The sequence below is a fragment of the Bos indicus x Bos taurus genome, chromosome 21, assembly GCF_003369695.1.
Source record: "Bos indicus x Bos taurus breed Angus x Brahman F1 hybrid chromosome 21, Bos_hybrid_MaternalHap_v2.0, whole genome shotgun sequence".
In the NCBI taxonomy this organism is placed as follows: Eukaryota; Metazoa; Chordata; class Mammalia; order Artiodactyla; family Bovidae; genus Bos; species Bos indicus x Bos taurus.
Genome location: NC_040096.1, coordinates 22444496 through 22461158, shown reverse-complemented (window position 1 = coordinate 22461158; position 16663 = coordinate 22444496). Strand labels below are relative to the sequence as shown.

Here is a 16663-nt window from a genome sequence, read left to right as displayed (position 1 = left end):
AGAAAAAGTAGAACAGTGGTTATCAGGGGATAAGGGGAGAAAGTATCAGGGATCATTATCTAATGGTACAGAGCTACAGTTTGGGATGATGGATAGGTTCTAGAGGTGGATGGTGATGATGGTTATGTAGATGTCCTTAATGCCACTGAACGTACATTTTTAAATGGTTAAAATGGTTTAAGTCAACTATATTTCAATAAAAATAATAATGAAAACACTCAAAAAATTCTAGGATCCCCTTTAAAAGTGGTTAAAATGGTCAATTTTCTTATGTATATTTTACCACAATTTTTAAAAATAATAACAGCTACCAAGGAACATTAAAAAAAAAAAAAAATCACCGTGTCCAGACTTTCAGCTCTTCAAGGCCTGCTCAGGTGAACCCAGACATCATACCTCAGTGAGGCTCTCAACACAAGGGCGTGGCAGGTGTCGCTGGGGGTGCAGAGCTATGGAGAAAGGAACAGCTTCTACCTAGGCACATGGTCTAGTTTCCAAATACCACCTAGGAAAGAAGAAAAAGAAAATGTCTTTTAATAGAGCTGAAGGGCAAACATTAAAGTAAGTTAATAATAATAATAAAGTGTAGGTCAGACCCTGAGAAAAATCTCCAAATGTAATTCAAAGCAGGCTTCAAATGTAATCCAAGATAAAACCTTCCCCAGTCCCAGAAGGGTTTCACAGGTAGCTCAGTGATAAAGAATCCACCTGCCAATGCAGGAGACAAAGGAGATGCAGGTTCAACCCCTGGAGTGGGATGACTCCCCTGGAGAAGACAACCCACTCCAGTATTTTTGCCTAGGAAATACCATGGACAGAGGAGCCTTCAGGGCAACAGTCCACAGGACTCTCAGAATCAGACATGATCGAGCAACTAAACAACAGCAACAACAGTCCCAGATCCTCTCCTTTTTGCTTATCACAGTGTGGTGGTTCAGAATCCAGACCACCTGGGTTCAAATCCAGTTCTGCTGCTTACTGCCTTGGGCAGGTTTTCTCACCTCTGTGTCTCAGTTTTCCCGTATGTAAAACAGGATTACAGGAGTTAAATGAGGTAATCTCTTACCCTGCCTTACACACATCAAATGCACGTGTTTGTTAGGTATTTTGCCACCAACCTCAGTGGCCAGCAAGCTTCACCTCATAATTTTTCAGAGTGCCCCTGCAGACAACTGGATCCCTAAACACCAGGCTTACTGGAGACACGCACAGGAGACAGAGACAGGACACATGAAGGCTGCTTACCCCTCATCACAGCTCGCCCTCCAGGGCTCAGGAGGGCACAGAAGCAGAGGGCCAAGAAGCATTCGAGGCGCCTGGGGGCAGGCAGGCTGGGAAGAGTCACAGGTACGGGAGAGACAGGGAAGGGACAAGCACCAAGCAGGGGGTGAGGCAAGAGGGAAGAGGTGGGGAAGCGGCCAGACCCTTCTTCTTTGTTTTAACAAGCGGTCCTCAACTATACCTGAATGGAACCAACTCGGGAACCCTGGAAATGGCCACAGCCCCCCAAAGATTCCACTGTAACAGGCCCATGTGGAGAAACCCTCAGGTGCACGCACACAAGCGACAGAACAAAAAGTCTCATTTCTAATTCTGCTCACTCTCACTCTAAGTCCACATTCCCTCATTTGGCTTCATTTTTGTCTTTGATAGACTAGCATTTGATTGGATTCTAAATAGAGATGTAGACAATGTTAGTAGAAAAATTTATAAGGGAATGGAAGGAAACCCATTATCCCAATTCTATAGAAGGGAAACACAGAAAACTTGTTTTTCCTTTTCTTATTTGGACCTTATGTTTTCAAAACATAAACAATCAGAAAACATGCTCCCACATGAGGATACAGTCCAAGGCCAGGGGATGGGGTAAGTGATGTCTTAGATCTGATACCCAAAATGAGGTAGTTCCAAGGTGCGCCAACGAGCGTGACTGATTCCTTATCCCGGGGTGCCCTCAGTCCTGCCGACACTGGAGCCCCCGGGTTGTTCAGACCATCTCTGCGGCCAGTAACACAGCCCAGCTGCACAGAGCAGTAGCAAGCTTGAGCGCCAGGCACCACTGGCCCAGCCTGGCTGGCTCTCTCGGGCCCCTACATTCTACACACGTGGATTGATAGGAGCTTCACCACTTATAAAACACTACTGCCACATCACAGGGAACTAACTCGCCAGCTAAGTGGCGGAAATCAAGACTCAAGCTCAGGCTCCTAGGTGCCTCCAAGGACCAGAGTGCCCTTCCCCCCAGGGACTGTGAACCAAGAGGCCTGACTTTACGCTGCAGGTACCCAACCTCCTTGTCTTCCCAGGGTGCTACTGTATACGGCACATGTTTTCCTTCAACTGGTATTGAGATACTCACTGCAGTCGTTGCCATAATTATGACACACCTTCGGGTGTTGTGAGACTGAGGTTAGAAATCTAGAATACTGTTCTAGATTAGAAGTTCTTCCAACACCAGAAAGATTAAGAACTGTCAGAGCCCAGGAGATTCTAGGAAGCCATTAAATTTAAGCTGCTAACTCTACAAGCAAGAAAATGAAGGCCCAGAGAGGTGAGGTAATCAAATGAGATAAAAGACATTAACTGAAAAAGAGTTTTATTACCGTGGAAGATTCCTCTTATTCCTAGCAAAGCCACTGGCCCTGCCTAAGCTTCCCAGAGGGCCTGAAGTCTCCAACTCAGTTACCATGCAAATCTTTCCATCAAACACCCAGCATTAAGCTTATTAACCCTTAGACCAGTGAATCTGGTCCTGGAAGCACATGAGAAACACCCAGGAAGCACTATTAATACCTAACCCCACCACAGACCAACTAAATCAGACTCTTTAAGAGTTGGGCCAAGCATTTTTTAGAAAACAATGCAAAGGACTGATATGTCTGGGGTTGTGAACCATGGTCTTTAGACCAAAGTATAGTCCGGGGACCTCTGGCCTCAAAAATCACCCTGAAATCTTGTTAATAATGCAGACTTCTGGTCCACCTGGAGACTGACTCCAAGTGAGAGAAGAGCATCCCAGTAATCCGAGGCTGACCAGAGAACCACAGCGCTGGCACCGAGTGAGTCCTGGAAATCACACCCGTGCTCCAGCCGACCCTGTGGTCCGGGATGGCCCCAGCAGCTGGCCTGGCAAAGGCTCCTGGATGATTTAAACTTTGGTTCCCTCTCTAAGCTGAGAGCCCCTGCAGACGCCCCACGGCATCAATCCCCAGCAGCTGCAGTGAACCTTTCAGAAAGGACGGCAGAGTCTAGCACGGCTCTGCACGGCCAACCCGGGCCTCCCATCTCACCCAGAGCTAAGGCGCAGGCCCCCACAAGGATCTACAAGCCCAGTGGGGCCACCCTGGCCCCCTCTCCTGCACCTTCCCCCCCCTCTCTCCAGTTTTTCCTCTCCACTAACTGCTCCTCCCTCACAGCTCCCTATCTCGCTCCTTCAGAGCTCTGCTCAAATGTCCTTTATCACAGAGATGTCCCTACTTCAAGCAGAAAACCTGAGGCCTCCCCACCAAACCTCTCTGTCCTCCGTCCCTGCTTTGTTTTTCTCCATAATACTTTTCACAAGCTCTCAAACTTTTTTTCCTTATTACCTGTAAGCCTTCACACACAAGATCACGAGCTCCATGAAAGTAAGACTTTTGTTTATTTTCTTCCGTGTTATCATCCCAGTACCTATAGTGCCTGGCACAGAACAGACACCCAAATATTGATTCTAGGAATTAATACCTTAGAAACACCAATCTCAAAACATGATTTGTACCAAAAGATCATCAAGGAGCTGATTATGCCAAAATCACTTCTCCACTCATCTCATCTTGGCCAAAGGCTTTTTAAAAACAGGCTAATAAACCTCATGAAACAGAGACTATTTAGAAATAAGGATTTTCAGTCAATTAACCCAGTCCAAATGGGTCTGTGAGTCAATGACAACTTGTTCTGAGGAACAGATGAAACTATGGAGACAGAAAATACAGTTGAAAGAAGTTAATCGGACAGATGGATTTCAGATACTGCCCTGGTATCTGTGCAGGTTCAGAAGAAAACCTGAGTACACTCCCAGCCCTTTTCCCATCAGGAAGTCTCCAGCAGACCAGAGAGGACAGGCAGGCTCCCACCCAGGGTGAGTTGGCAATATGCAGGCCCAGTGCAGGCTACAACCGCCTGCTCCCCACAGAATGAGCCATCAGACGAACACACCTGAGGGGGACCCATCTCTTTCCCTGCGCCCACTTATCCCCACCTGCTTCCAAAACTCATCTGAAACACGAACAATAAGCTCTACCAGGCTGGGAGCGCAGAAGCTTTTGTCAAGGCCTCACAGCAGCTGGGGAGAAGCCCGCCGTTACTAGGTCTCACTGAGATCCTCGGTGCTGCTTCCCACCTCCGTCCTGGTCCTTGCTGACCTCTCTCCTCGCCACCTCTGGTCTCTCCCCACAGTCCTCCTATGTGTCTCTTTAAGACCAATCTTCCCCCAAACACCACTTTTATCAGTCATCCACTCTGCTCAAAAATCTACAATAGTTTCCCGTGGCCCATCACATCAGCTGCAACCCCAATGCCAGGCTTTTGAGAACCTCCGTAACCTAACCTAGGCATTGACCAAGTCTCCTGACTTTGCATTTCAAGAGCTGCTTCTTCACCTGCCTCAAAGCACCAAATCACTGCCTTCACCTTCAACAGCACTGGTAAGAGACCAGATTGCAGAGACTGGAACAGACCATGTCTCCAACTTCCATTCCTGCCAAAAGCGTCCTCACTGTCCACACCACCCACACCCATTCCCCCACCCCAGCTTCTATTATGTTGTTTGTTTGTTATTTGGATATTTTTGGCCTTGCTACACAGCTTGTGGGATCTTAATTCCCCAACCAGATACTGAACCTTGGCCCTCAGCAGTGAAAGCAGAGTCCTAACCATTGGCCCACCGGGGAATTTCCCCCCTCCTCCTAGCCTCTAGTCCCACTGCCCTTTCCCACTTGACTTCCACAACACACACACACTAGACGCATGCATCTGTGCTCATTCATTCACTCAATAACGCTAGCTGAGCACCCACTACATGCCAGGCCTTATTCTAGCCACTGTGGACACCACAGAACAAAGTCCCTCCCCATGCAGTGATGACATTCCACTAGAAACAAGCAAATTCATATGTCAGGTAGTCATACAGCCTTTCTCAACAGGAGTTCAACTGAAGTCAGAAACTGGAATGACTATATTCTCAATTCTGAAGCAAGTGAGAGAGCAAGCCACGTGAATACAGCGAAGAGGTTTTAAGCAGAGCAAAGAGCAAGTAGAAAGCCCTGAAGCAGCGAAGTGTTTGGTGCAAGCAAAGAACCTGAACCAGAGTGGAGGCTGTGACAAGAGACGGAGATGGGAAGCAGGTACTGGAGGGCCACTGCAAGGACTGATGTTCACTTTCAGATGGAAGGCTGGCGGGGACATGGGGGAGGGGAGCAACCTGCATTGGCAGGCAAATTCCTTACCAGCGAGCAACCGAGGAAACCCTATTTTATATATGGTAATGTGTATACATCAATCCCAATTTCCCAAATTATCCCTCCCCCGTAACCCTCTGGTAACCATAACATATTTTTTAAATGAAGGAAAACCTTCTAATCCTTTAAGCTGCTTGCTGCTTAGTCACTCAAGTCATGCCCGACTCTTTGTGACCCACTGGACTGTAGCCCGCCAGGCTCCTCTGTCCATGGGATTTCCCAGGCAAGAATACTGGAGTGGGTTGCCATTTTCTTCTCCAGGGGATCGTCTCAACCCAGGGATGGAACCAGTGTCTCCTGTGTCTCCTGCATTTCCTGCACTGCAGGCGGATCCTTAACCTGCTGAGCCATCCATCAGCGAAGTCCTTTAAGACTGAGCCCAAATTCCACCTCCACCTCAAAGTCCCCTGTACCAGTGCAAGGCCGTGCTACACCCTACGCCCAGGGCAGCAGGACCACTAGGGTGGCCCAGCATTAGCAGCACATGCCCACAGCAACTAATGTTCATGGAAGTTTCTTGTGCTGCCCACATGCCTCTCCTGTCGTGCGGAACATGTCCCTTTGGACACTCTTGCCCCCAAGTCCCTGCCTGGGTCCCAGTCTCTCTCCCCATTGACTTAATTAACTCCTGGTAATTAAAGCTACTGTTTAGTGATGAACTGCCAAGAGACTGACCTCTCTCACAGGGTGTAAATATTTTAAAAGGGGACTCTAAGGGGAAATGCAAACGTCTTCAGACTCAGGGGAATGGTGGAACGTTAAGCACTGGGGCTCACTGGGGATATGGGTAGGTGGCTGCCTTCTAAGGGTATAGGTGCTTAGAAAAGCAATGTCAAAGGGAGACAAGTGGGGTAATGAAAAATGAGATTACATCACTGCCACCGCCTCCCTCCTCCCAAACAGCCATTGAATCCATTTTGGGTACCAGGGAATGTTCCCCAGAGGTAACCCCAGACATCTCTGGGGTGACTGGTATGAAAGTAACCACCATCCTCAGAAACAAAATCCCTCTTAAGACACGTCTGGCCTGGAAGCAAATTGTTCTCTAATTGCTTTCAGTGGGGAAACTCCTTGAGGGCGAAGTTCATCTCACATGATACTTTCATGCTCCACGGAGCATCCAGTTCTCTCTGGGCTGGGCCCAGGGTGGGCCTTACAAAAGCAACTGTAGATAACTGATCAATGATGGCCCAGTGGCAAAAAGGCTCCAAAGGATTTTAAATACAAGCAAGCATTCTAACCAAGGACAACAGTAGTATTAATCATACACCTAATATTTTTAAGGGCCTGAAGATTTATAGCTTTAATGAAGTCTTGGGCAGTGAAGTAGTTTTTACAACCTCAGCCAGTTCAGTTCAGGTCTGGAGTCTGTCTAACAAAGGCAAAGGCAGAGAGCAGCCCCTGTCCACAGACACGAGCCTCAGCTGGGCCAAGCCCCAGAAGAATCTGAACAGCTGCTCATTACCCACCCTGGACTCCTTTCTCCTCCAAAAAATTCATTCTACTTGTCAGCTCCACCCAGATGCGTGCAGCCCTGGCTCCCTGAATTAAGGAACCATTACCATCAGAGGTCCTAGCCTAATTCACTACTGGGGAGAATGTATCTTTACTGCACATCTAACAAAGGCAGCGAGGGGTGGCCTGGTTCAACACCATACCTCTTCTGCTGCTGCTGCTGCTGCTAAGTCACTTCAGTCGTGTCCAACTCTGTGCGACCCCATAGACGGCAGCCCACCAGGCCCCGCCGTCCCTGGGATTCTCCAGGCAAGAACACTGGAGTGGGTTGCCATTTCCTCCTCCAATGCACGAAAGTGAAAAGTGAAAATGAAGTCGCTCAGTCCTGTCCGACTCTTAGCGACCCCATGGACTGCAGCCCACCAGGCTCCTCCGTCCATGGGATTTTCCAGGCAAGAGTACTGGAGTGGGGCTCCATTGCCTTCTCCCACACCTCTTCTAGAGGAACGCAGTTCTGAGCAGTTAAGCGTTTTTGCTTTAGGGCATTCAATGTCTGTCTCTAAAATTAAAAACAGATTTACTGGTTGTTTTCTTTTTGTAAAGATGACATACAAGCTCATAGAAAATTCAAATGATAGGCAAAAATATAAAGAAAAGAGTAAAAACCACTCCAATCCCACCACTCAGTGGTAAAATCTTAGAGTAAGCTCTGTTCTGCAGAGAAGTGAACCCATTCTGAGTTAAACCTAGGGTGTTACTCTTGCCTTTCTGGATAAGCCTGCGGATTTCATTTTTGCAGAAGACCATTAATGCTACCCCTGCAATACTGGAAAAAATTTCATGGGTCTCCAATATTTCTGGAGCTCACGAATGGACATAACAAAGTCATACAGACCCCCCCTGTCCCACATACATACTGACTCGAGGCCAGAAGGTCATCTGTTCAGCAGACATACCCCTTTTTTCACTCAACATGGCAGCAGTCTTTCTACAATCGATCATGTAAATAGAGCATGTATGCAGAGCTCCAGCACATCTCCTGGAGCATGTCAATGACAGGAAAGGGGACAGACACTGTACCTCTTGATACAGCACCTTCAGAATCTGAAATGGAGAATCTGGGTAAATGTGACTTTCCCAGAGTCACCCAGCCAACAGAGGACAGCTGTTCTCTAAGCACTGATGCATTTGAGGAATGACTCTGAGGTGACACCAAACTCAGAAGGTGCTCATTAACTTTTCTTTTAGTCATAAAAAGGATCAGATGTGTCATTTCAACACACACATAAACACTTCCCACTGTCAAATAAAAATGAATGGTTGGCTGAAGTAGCACTTTTATCCCTAAAAACACTTCTCAGAATTAAAAAAAAAACTAATGGACACCCCCTCCTCCACTTCTAAAGCATGAAGCGGGAGAATACTGGACCAGATGCCCACAGACGGAAACACACACAGACTGCGGGCACACTGGACCAGATGCCCACAGAGACACACACAGACTGTGGGCACACGACCAGATGCCCACAGACGGAGACACACTCAGACTGTGGGCACATGACCAGATGCCCACAGACGGAAACATACACAGACTGCGGGCACACTGGACCAGATGCCCACAGACAGAGACACACACAGACTGCGGGCACACTGGACCAGATGCCCACAGACGGAGACACACACAGACTGCAGGCACATTGGACCAGATGCCCACAGACAGAGACACACACAGACTGTGGGCACACGACCAGATGCCCACAGACGGAGACACACACAGACTGTGAGCACACGACCAGATGCCCACAGACGGAGACACACACAGACTGCGGGCACACGACCAGATGCCCACAGACGGAGACACACACAGACTGTGAGCACACGACCAGATGCCCACAGACAGAGACACACACAGACTGTGGGCACACTGGACCAGATGCCCACAGACGGAGACACACACAGACTGCGGGCATACACCACTACTCCACCTCACAGACATCGACACTTGGAACGCTCTTCTATTCGCGATGCTCCTATTTTTGTAGGAAAAGAAAAAAGTTAAAACCAACTTGCCTAGAAAGATAGAGCTGGGGAAAAAGATCTAATAAAAACACTAAATATTAAAATGCTAACAGTAGATCTAGGTTATAGAGTTTATCATTTTTATTTCATTTGTATACCCATCTGTATTGCCTAAATTTTCCACATGAATAATGTCCTTTAGAGTTTTAAAAGAAAAATAATTAATCCATAATCTAGGTTGGTCTATTTGGATTTTGGTTTCCAGTGTAGAAAAATACAGATTCAGAGCTCTAGGGGGTTCACCACTCTTTCCAGTTCTGCAGAAGCAGAAGTGTTAAGACGAAGCTCAAACCGCATGAAGGTTCCCATGCAATAGGAAAGTTCGCCACGACCAGGCTGAGTAGAGGGCAAGAATTAGTACCTCCTCTTCTGTCCCCCATGTGTAGGCAAGATAAAAATCCTAAACCAAACTCTTCTTCAGGTGCAACCCCAACCCACCCCCACCCCACCTCTTTCAAGAGTTCACAGACCTCTGTTCTCGGAGCAACTTCCAATGTACCTGTCCATAGCCACCCCTTGGCCACAAAATTACCCACACCATTTGGTATCTGCATACCTTCCCCAGTAACCCAATCCTAGGGAGCCCCTTTTGCAATACTTTATTTCTAAAAAAGTTATTCCTCCTTTTCCTTAAGTTTCACAAACACAGGATCCCATTCAAATGATACAGAATTATTCATTCCATCAATTAATAAACATTGTTAACTACACTGTATAGAGCTTTAGGGCAAGGTTATGTTAACAAAAAAGGGTTAGTATTCATGGAGCCTGAGAAAAACAAGTGGGAATTGAGGAGCAAGAGTTTGCTAGTATGTCCGAGTCCTGCCCAGAAGTTAGGGGCTGGGGGTGGGGAGGGCCATGACCAGAGGACAGAGATATCTGTCATTCTGCAGTTTCAGTTCTCAAGGCTAGTTAATACCCTGATTTTTTGCATCAGTCTCTTCCAAGTTTGGTTAGTCACTCTCCCTGGATCTGAACCAGCTCCACGTGGCCTACACAACTGAATTTCAAGGCTTCCCTGGTGGCTCAGTAGTGAAGAACCCACCTGCCAATGCAGGAGACAACAGGTTTGATCCCTGGTCCCGTAAGAGCCCACATGCTGTGGATGCGGTGTAACTAAAGTCCGTGTGCCACAACTATTGAACCTGTGCTCTCAAGGCCAGGAGCCACATTTACTGAGCCCATGTGCTGCAATTACTGAAGCCCGCACACCCTAGAGCCCAAGCTCAGCAACAAGAGAAGCCACTGCCATGAGAAGCCCGCACACCACAACTAGAGAGTTAGCCCCCACTCGCCACGAGATAAAAGCCTGAGCAGCAACAAAGATGCAACACAGCCAATAACTAAATAAAAATTATATTAAAAACAAACAAACAAAACCACCTGAGTTTCAGGTTTCTGAAACTTCATACACTGAAGCCCTGAGATCCCACCAAAATAAAGTCACCTCCCAGGATGACAACTGTATCCTCTCTATCAGCAGCACCCATCACGGTATGGATCTGATGTATCCAGTAGTCTCTGATAGGTCCCTGTGCCTTACGGAATTAAATCCAAACCTGACCTGCCTTTCACAAGCCCAGCTCAGCTTACCAGCCTCATCCCTGGACAAACCAAGCCTCTCACAGCTCTGTGCTTTCACGTATAACTCCCTCTACATAGAATGTCCTTTGCCCAGTCTTACATGGTGGTAACACTGTTCTTCCTCCAAAGCCCAGTTCAGAAGTCACCCTGGCCCCAAAGCCTTCCCTATTTCCCCAGGCATTTAGTTCTTACCCTCTTAACTGTAGCTCTCTAAATACAGGGGGTTTTGAGAATTTGTTAAGTACATTGTAGCTCATTTTAATTATCTGACCTCCCCTAGATACACTGAGCTTGAGGGAAGGAACTCACATTGTATCTAGAAGTCCCAGTACAGTGTCAAGACTGAAACAAGAAATCAGTGTTGAAGGACTGAGCACATGGAACATTGGCATTAAGTTATTTAAAGGAAAACAGAGTCTCACAATATTCAAGAACTGAATTGTCCCTACAGTTAATCTCATCCAAAATGACAACAGGGCTGGGAGGCAGTGTGGATGTTTTAAAATTTTAATAAAAGAAACTAACATGTTGTACTAAAAGTTAATTTAATCAGTACAAAAACCCTAGGAAGTAGGGACTTTTACCTGCATTGAAGCTAAGAAAAGCTTGAGGCTTTTCCAGATAGGAAACTGAGGCACCAGAAGGGTTAAATAACTCAAAATCATTCAGTTAGTAAGTGGCAGAAGCAAGACACAAACTCAGTAGTCTGGCTCCAGAGCCAGAGGGCTCCGGAATCAGGAAGACCTGGGTTTGAATACAGATTATGTTACAAATGTAGCTTTGGATAAGTCATCTAACTCCTCTGAGCTTGTAAATGTAAAGGCGGCAGGACTACTCCTCTTAGAGTGCAGAGAAGACTAAGTTAAATATGATAATGTTTGTAAAAGTCTCTAAAATTGATTTTGCCACCTAACAGGCACTCCATAAATGTTAATTCATTTTTCTTTCCCTTCCTAAAAGCTGGGCAAAATAGTCTCTCTGAGAGAAAAGATCCTCCTCCCCCAGACTGCTTGAGGCTTTTCAAAGCAGACCAAGTAGTGAGGCCACTCCATACATTAAGCCTTGCCTTACCTTACCTGCTTATTTGTCCATACCAGAGTCCTTTTAAAATGTAAATATCATCATGTCACTCACTTAAAACCCTGCAAAAGCTCCTAATTACACTGGGGGTAAATCCAAACTCTGGAGGGAAAGGCATTCTGTCCCGGAGGCCCCCAGTGAACTGACACACCTCTCTAGAAACTTATCTCCTCTCCAGTCACAGGCCTCTTTCACTTCCTCCAACTTACCAAGCTCTGTGCTGCTCCACACATGGTTAACTCTCACCCCTCCTTCAGGTCTCGGCCTAAATGTCACTTCCTCAAGGGACGCTTTCCCTGAGCCCCCAACCCAAATCAAGGCCCATTATCTCTCACCACGCTCTTCACCTTTCTCCCCTTGTACTCATGACAGTTTGAAATGATTAGTTCACCACTTCCTTCAACGTTTTATTCAAAAGACAACTTCTCAGGAGCCCTTTCCAGACCACTCAAATATAAATTCAGTCTCTACCCAATAACCCAATAACCTGTTTTCTTTTTCTCATTAGCACTTATTAACAGCATATATTTTTATTTTATATTTTATTTTATTGTCTGTGCAACGCCCCCCCATTAAAGCTCCACAAAGGCAGTTATTTTTGCTTTGTTTTCTTCACATCATCTAAAACAATGCCCAGCAGGTATTTGTTGACAAATACCTGTTGCTGAGTGATGTTTCAAGATTATTTGTTTATTATTGAGTCTATGAACTCAAGGCAAAACATGTCTTTCTGGTTTACCCCTATACTCCCAGCACCTAGTGCAGTGGCTGGCACATAATAAGTGCTCAGTAAAATTTTACTGAATGAATCGAAGCCATGACCAGTGAAACAACTGGAAAGCGGTCAAAATCTGTGTGCTAGCACCTTGCTTCCTCTTCTCTTTCACTGCATAATGTACTTGGGGTGAGGCAACAGACCCCTGAAAACCCACCATGCACCTTCCAGGCCAGACATCTGTCTGTCCACTTTCTGTAACCTCAGCCACACTGTACACACCAACAGAGGCACCCAACAGACCCTGCAGAACACAGAGTTGAAGGCAAGTGGGCCAGCCCTGAGCCAAATACAACCTTTCCCCACTCCCCACCAAGTCCCATTCTCTAACTGGCAGTCCTATCCTAGGCTAGTCCTGGGTGCCAGCCATGCTGGTCTGGGTGGGCCCTAGGATTTATTCCAGTGCAGGATTTTTAATGCCACCTCTGGCCTACTCAAAAAAGAAAAGTTCAAAATCCCTGAGCAGCTCCAATAATCCTAGGGTTCTCGGAAGCAGGCATACCTAAGGTCGTCCGGACCCCTCCCCCTCACAAGCGCTGATCCAAGGCCAGGAGGCCATCTGTCCAGCAGACGCTCCCCGTCCGCCCTCGGGTCACATTGAGCCTCTTCCCCCCCAGGTTGGCAGGAAGAGTCCCTGCAGAGAGACAATCTCCACCCTGATCAACAGGCCTGGTCACCCTCCCTGGGCCCCCCAACTCTGGAGCAGGCATACCCGTCTGCTCCCGAAGAAACCTCCCCCAGGGACAAGAACTTGGGCGGAGGTGGGGGCAGGGACTGAGGGGCGCCAAAAAAGGACGATCCCCCAAGTGTCTGCCCCGTGACGGCGCCAGCTCCTCGGGCGGCCGGGATGGTCCGGCTGACAGGGCGCCCCAGCCGGGCAAAGTGGCACCGTTATCCGTGCCCGGGCGGGGGGCCGCGGGCCGACGCCAAGGGCGACCGCCCGTCTCGCGCGGGGAGGACAGACAGCAAGCGTGCCCGCCCGGCGAGGTAGCGGCGGGTCGGGACGGCGGAAGGGGCAGGCGGCCCGTCCGCCGGGGGCGGGGTGGGGTGGCGGCCGGGGCCCGCCAGGCGGCGGTCGGGGGAAGTAGCTGCCGCCTCAGGCGGCGAGCAGGGTCCGCCCGGCTGCAGGGCCGGGCCGCGGCGCGGGCGCGGGCTCGGCCCCGGCTCTGCTCTGCCCGGGCTCGGGCTGGGGCGGCCTCGGCGGCGGCCCCGGCCCACAAGCCCCGCCCGGCCCGGCCCGCGGGGGGCGCTTACCTGGCGGCGGCGGCGGCTGCAGGCCCCGGGCTCGGCCGCGCGCGTCCCCAGCGCCGGCTGTGGGAGCCACAACATGGCGACGGCGGTGGCGGGCGGGGCTGCGGCTCCGGGGGCGGAGCGGGGGCGGGAGCCTGCCTGGCGGCGGGACCTGGCTGGGGCCGCGGGCGGGGAGGGGGAGGGTGGCCGGCCGGGCGGAAGGCGACTTGGACCTGGGCACCCGCCCAGGGCCGTGCGGCTGAGGGGCAGCCCCGGCTTGGGGCCTGGCCTCTCGCCTCTTGCCTCCCGCCCCAGGCAGGCTGCTCCGCACCGACCCAACGGCGGCGACGGCAGTGGCGGCGGGCGGGGCGGGGCGGGGACGGCGTCGGGCAAGGCCGGACCCTCGGCCTCGCCTGCCCCAGCCGAGCACCCGGCGCGGTTCCGGTCCGGCGGCCGCCCCCTGCGACCTGGGCCTCTGGTTCTCTGACGCGCCTCCCGGGCGGGGGGCCTGAGGTTGGGGCCGAGGTCCCCCACTAGAGGGTCACGATCTGCCTACGAGGTGCCTCGCCCCTGCGGACTGGAGCGCCTCTGGAGCCGGGACGGCGTCCTCTTCCTTCAAAATCCGGCTCGTAGTGGGGCCTAGGAGGCTGTTACCTGAAAGGGAGCAGAGGCGGCGTGGGCCTGCGCTTAGTAGGTGCGCCCTAAATGCTCGGTCATCGCTGCATCTGGGAACTTGCACGCGGGCCTGGAGGTGCAGGGGCGCTGTGACATGACCGTGAGACCCGCGGCGAACGGAGTTGGCGGCCTGGCGACGGCTGCCTCCCAGGGGTAGACTGAGAGATCCTCCGAGTTACTGGGGAAGCTCTGACTGTGCGAGGTGAGAACTCGGAACAGGCGGGCAGAGGGCCAGGAAGGACCTTCCAAGAACCCGGAGGACCGGGGAACGGGCGGCGTTAAAGGTGGCAGCCAGGTGGGGAGGGGAGAGCACGGAGTCGGTGTCTGGCACTGAGCACCCACTGCTAATGGAGAAATGCCCTCAGAAGAACCGGGAAAGAGACGCCAATTTACTCGAGGGGTGGAACTAGCTCAGCCAAGGCCTGCTCTGGGCCAGGCTCTTCACTGAGTTGAGCACTAGGTAGGCAGTTTGTGGTGGTGGAGCAATGAAGGCAGTAAAGGGTGATGAATCCAGAAATTTGGCAGGAGGAGGGAGGGGAGGGAGGGGAGGAAGGGGGAGGGCTGGGGGAAGGGACTGGGCCTATGGCTCCAGGGGTAGTAACTGTGGTTAACACTGGAAATTTCCTAATCATCTTGTGTTCTCCCCACACGCAAGTGTATGAAAGGTAAATACCTGAGATGATCGATAGGTTAAATAACTTGATTGTCGTAATCATTTCCGTGTACACATATGTATATAAATCATCATATTGCATACTTTGAATATGTGTATTTGTTAACTATACCTAAATAAAGCTGGAGAAAAAAATGTTTAAGGTAAAGAAGAGGTGATTTTTTTTTTCTTTTTTTCAATTTGAGGAAGAACTCTCAAAGGATCTGAGAGGGGAGACTAAAAGATAAAAGATAGGATAATTAATAGTGGGTGATCTCAGAAAAGAAAAAGGAAATAGGGCTGGGGAAGAGGGAGGAAGAAATCCGAGAAGAGGCACATCTCTTCCTACTAGATCTAGACAGTACACAAAGACAGAAATATTTTGAGGTGAGGAGGCATGCATGCTCAGCCCTGCATGTTTCCATGGGTCAGCTGCCTGGATGACCCCCTGAGTCAACCATAATCCTTCAGGGGTCACTGCCCTTTAAAGTTTAAGTGCAATTGGCTCAAACCCAATTTGACATAAAGTGGGAAACACAGCTTATGTGTCAGTACTTCCAAAGATTCATGGGGGGACTTCAATTTCTCCAAATTATCACTGGCCCCAGTTACCTATTTCCCAAAACATAATCCACTGTGCTTTTTAAGGAAATTTGTCTCTATATCCTGCATTATTGTTGTCGTTCAATTGCTAAGTCATGTCTGACTCTTGCGACCCCGTGGACTGTAACCCACATGCTCCTCTGTCCATGGGATTTTCCAGGCAAGAATACTAGAGTGGGTTGCCATTTCCTTCTCCAGGAGATCTTCTGGGACCAGGGATCAAACCTGTGTCTCCTGCATTGTCAGATGGATTCTTTACAACTGAGCAACCAAGGAAACCTCTATACCCTGGATACCATTCCATTTATATTCCCCCAAAATACAGCACCTTGAAAACAAGTAAAATGCCCAGTGTTCCATGATTGTTAAATTATAGTTGATTTGTAATAACCATTGAAATCATGTTGAATGCAATATTGTAAATCAACTATACTCTAATACAAAAAAAAAAAAATTTTTTTAATCCAGTTGAACAGAATTCCCCTGCTGCCCAGTGGTTAAAACTCTACCTTCCAATGGGGTTCCGTTCCTGATCCCACATGCCTTGTGGTACAGCCAGAAAAAGAAAGCGTGTTGAAGAAAAAGATTAATGTCATGGCATCAACATATAATTAAAAAGCACATTATAAAGTGATATGATACCAGCTTCTAATATATAAATATACATAAATGTGTATCATATGTAGATTTTTTAATGGGAGTTTTATTTTCTTCTGTGACTTCTGTATTTTCTTTTTACACTAGTACATTAATATTTACTTGAAATCAGGAAAAATTATATTTTCAAGTGCATTTTTATAAAAAGGTATTTCTTACAGATATTTATGGAATTAAAAAGAACGGTATTAGGAATCAGGAAAGGAAGTTGGAAATGATCTTTGAGGGATAGATGGGACTTTGGCAACAAAGAGGGGCTAGTTGAGGAGGCTGACCTTTGCAGAAGGAACAGTACAATCAGTGATACAAAATAAGAAGTTCAGCAAACACCAAGAGGTCAGTTTGCTTGGAGCACAGATTCACTTGGGAGAAATATAG

General features: G+C 48.8%; 1 protein-coding gene across 5 annotated transcripts in view; it reads right to left on the bottom strand.

Moving 5' to 3' along the window:
- ZNF592 (zinc finger protein 592) overlaps window positions 1-13827 on the bottom strand; it is a 50889-nt gene extending 37062 nt beyond the window's left edge. For 3 of the 5 annotated variants that reach the window (XM_027520659.1, XM_027520655.1, XM_027520658.1), the window contains exons 1-2: window positions 13723-13811; window positions 342-505 (exon numbers count right to left, since the gene is read on the bottom strand). The gene's annotated coding sequence lies outside the window, so the exon portion shown is untranslated. Of the gene's footprint in view, window positions 1-341; window positions 506-13722 lie in introns of all 5 variants that reach the window. The other 2 variants (XM_027520656.1, XM_027520660.1) reach the window with 2 other exon arrangements.
- Window positions 13828-16663: the final 2836 nt, after the last annotated feature.